At 33.5% G+C, this 4,062-nt stretch overlaps 1 non-coding gene across 1 annotated transcript; it reads left to right on the forward strand.

The window, feature by feature from the left end:
• The first annotated feature begins 3,699 nt into the window (after nt 1-3,699).
• TRNAG-GCC (transfer RNA glycine (anticodon GCC)) lies at nt 3,700-3,770 on the forward strand. The gene has a single exon. It is a non-coding gene; the product is annotated as a tRNA-Gly (tRNA).
• Nucleotides 3,771-4,062: the final 292 nt, after the last annotated feature.

The raw sequence follows: 4,062 nt of genomic DNA on the forward strand, positions 1-4,062 counted from the left end.
CATGGCAACATTGAAAGCTAATCATTTGTTGGAGTTTCAACTAATGGATATCGGAAAAAACGTGATGCAATTTCAAAAATTCAATGATCGATATCGATACAATGGTCGATCTCGATACAATGATCGATATCGATACATTGATCGATATCGATACAGTGATCGATATCGATACTGTAATTGGTTAACATTCTTTAGCGGGGTAGGTGATAGACCAGTCAGTGCAGTCTTGCGGTGTACTGTAGGCATTACATTACCTAGCTGCACTTCCTATTTATCCTACTTTACCCCTGTTCTTATTTCCGTTTTTCTCTCTTGCTGTCCTATCTAATATCTTTTACCGCCACGTGACTATAGTCCATTTCTTTTAGCGATGCATATTTGCATCGACTCGCAGCGGTGTCCTTTTAGCTCGGAAAAGTTTCCTGATCGCTGATTGGTTAGAATTATCTTGTCCAACCAATCAGCGATCAGGAAACTTTTCCGAGCTAAAAGGGCACCGCTGCGAGTCTGTGCAAATATGCATCGCTAAAAGAAATGGAATATAGGGTTTACCCTAAATATGCTTGGGCATGAATGGTCTCCAAGGCCCTAGCGTAGCACAATATAGACGTTAGACAATATAGTTGTTATCTATAAATCCATTCCAATTCATGGGTTAACGATGGCGAATCCTTAATTGTTTATATGCTTACTATGGGTGTGGTATTCTGAACGGCGAGTTCTTGCGTTTAGCCCCTCCCATTACTTGTGTCATCTCTCTGTTTTGGTTACTTGCCGTGAGGTAATGGTGTAACAGATTGTACTTCTTCCAAGAGAGGTGTGCCAGGGATTCCTGTGTCCAACTGTACATAGTGTATGGGATAATCGTTTGGAGAAATTTAAGAGAATTTTTTGATAAACTAAAAATTTCCTAAAGGTTAAATTGGAAGCGTTAAGGAAATTAAAAAGCTCGCTGAATGTTCAAGTGAGGAAAATTAGCTGACGATTTTTATTTTTTAAGTAAAATTTAAGAAGTAATGTGACTTTTGTAGAAACACCGAATAGGATTACTATAAAATCTGATTTAGAAGTATGATAGCAACATTGAAGTGTAATATTGTTATATGATATCAATGTTATGAAGACAAAGAAAACAAAAGTGTGTAAACGACGATCCAATGACAATATCTGATTATGGGTTGAAAACTTATATAATGTTTGACACAGAGGATTGCATTTGGAAGTTTTAGTCTAAAGTCCGTTACTTGCCTAATATACAAAAAGACTGAGTGATGTTAGTTATTTGCTGATGGCGGTTCTCTTTCTCCAGTGTAGGCATTTAGGATACAAATGAGGTATCTGTTTAACCATTGAGGAAGGACGCTGGGGACTGGTACAACACCTGAATACACGGTACTGGGTTCTAAGCGATGTCAGGCAGGACACCCGATCAAACTATGGTCTACTCAAAAGCCAAAGCAAAGTCTTTCAAAAAGAAGGCAGCCGTGCTCGCCCGAAAAAGAAATTAATAAAAGTAGTAGTAACTGAAAATGAAACAAGCGATTGACATTTAAACAACCATAACAAAATTATAAACTATTTTTTTTTCCTTTTTTGAATGGGAAGAGAAATTGAGTAAGAACCCTTTGTAACAGCCAAAGGAATATTAATGACAATATTGCCCAGGTAAACGGTAAAGTCAGCGACTTAAAACCTAATGCTAGAATGAATAATATTGTAAAAAGTACTTGATACCATTATAGATATGACTTGTGTTAAATATTTTTTATTTTTGTGATAATCAGTCATTAAGTGGGCTACTATAAGTGACGTAATATAAATACGATATAACTCAATAAGCTGCAGATACACTGTTAAAAACCCGTAATTTTAATCGGAAATTCTCGGTAAAAATATACTGTTCTCAGCCGTTATTTCAATATATACAGGCGATCGTAATTTTACCCTACTTAATTATCTTTTACGGGTTGGTGACCGTAATATCACTCCTTAACGTCAATATATCCGTTTTTAAAACGGTAAATTCCTGGCAAAATTTATTCCAGGAAATTATTTTTTTTTTTTTTTTTTTTTTTTTTTTTTTTTTTACGGCAAATTTCTAAGTGTGCAGTAAACAGAGCAGCAAGATTATCAAAGGATATTGTATCTTGGTATAGGATTACTGTACTTCTGTACTACTTCGAGTCTCTGACTGAATATGAAAGAAAGAATTGATTGAATTTTGACTCCTGGATTTCAGAAGTAGCATACGACATTCACTGTACAAAATACAGTCAACCAGTCAAGATCTACCAGTCATTTGAGTCTCCTTGACTGTCATATCAACCAATCTAGATAAGGATGGATTTAAATTATCAGAGCCAAAATGCACCCCGAATTTAGGTTCTAGAGCCCTTAGGATAATTTATTATTATTATTATTATTATTATTATTCTTATTATTCTCATTCTTATTATTATTCTTATTCTTACTATTCTTATTCTTACTATTCTTATTCTTATTATTCTTATTCTTATTCTTATTATTATTCTTATCATTATTATTATTATTATTTATTTATTATTATTATACTTACAAGTTAAGCTACAACCTTAGTTTGAAAAGCAACATGCTATAAACTCAGGTGCTCCAACATGGAAAAATAGCCCAGTGAGGAAAGGTAAAAAGGAAATAAGGAAATAAACGATATAAGTAGTAATGAACAATTAGAATGAAATATTTAAAAAAAAATATTAACAAAATCAAAACAGATATATCATATATAAACTATAAAAAGAATGATGTCAGCCTCTTCAACTTAACATTTGCTGCAAGTTTGAACTTACGAAGTTCTACCGATTCAACAACCCAAGGTTATATCCTATTTGATATTATTTACTTAGAATTAACAGTTGATACGAGATATGCCTAAGAGTAATATAAATATGTATGTCTGAAAAGTAATATCATGGCAAACTTAAAGATTTTGGTCCTGCAATGTACATTCGTCGGTGTGGATCCAGTTAAAGGCAGTTAAGGAAGAAAACGAAGAAAGTTAAGAGCAGTGCTGTGCTGCCAGACGCTTAATAGCGCTTGATGTCAGACTGACATAAAATAAAAATAAAAAAAAAAGATATCCCTATAAGCTTTGTCTATATATGTATGTATGTATGTATGTATGTATATATATATATATATATATATATATATATATATATATATGTATATATATATATATATATATATATATATATATATATATATATATATATATATATACAGAGAGAGAGAGAGAGAGAGAGAGAGAGAGAGAGAGAGAGAGAGAGAGAGAGAGAGAGAGCGAGCGCGCGCTTTCCAGTATAGCCTCGAATGACGCAAGTTTATTATGAGATTTTTACGGGTAATTGTGGAAAAGTATGCACTAAAATGAGAACTGTTTAGGTTTAAAGCTATTCAGTAGTTTAATAATCCGAACATCAGAATACCAAGCTTAAGTACTTGATTATGTACCAAAGAAGTAAATATCTAGTTTGAAGCGACTTTATAAAGGTTTCTTTTTCATTTTTACCAGCCACAGTTACACAGCAATGAATTATTTGAAATAATAGATGAAAAAGCTTGTCTATTGACCTTACGAAGTCTCAAGAAACTATTTTTTAAATAGAACAAACCTCACATGAAATAGGAATTTATTATTGAAGTTGTGCCTCGTTAATAGAAGCATCGGTGGTTCAGTGGTAGAATTCTCGCCTGCCACGCGGGAGGCCCGGGTTCGATTCCCGGCCGATGCATCCTTTTTCTTTTGTCTTAACTTTACGAACGATGTAAGACAGTTTCTGATAACATCGTTGCAACTAGTTTTCCTTGCTTGATGTTAGTATTGTATCGCACTGTGATCATTGAATAATAATCTTAGGTAATGTTTCTCAAGGCGTTGACAATATTTTATCTATTCGGACTCTTGGGTCTTATGTTGTCTATGTCACATTAATCAGAAGCCTAGTTCATCAGTTATATTAAAAGGGAGAGTTTATGTGCCTTGAAATAGATTGTAGATCTTTACTAAACGCAGTGAGAGAGAGA

This window comes from Palaemon carinicauda, chromosome 20 (genome assembly GCF_036898095.1).
Source record: "Palaemon carinicauda isolate YSFRI2023 chromosome 20, ASM3689809v2, whole genome shotgun sequence".
Taxonomy (NCBI): Eukaryota; Metazoa; Arthropoda; class Malacostraca; order Decapoda; family Palaemonidae; genus Palaemon; species Palaemon carinicauda.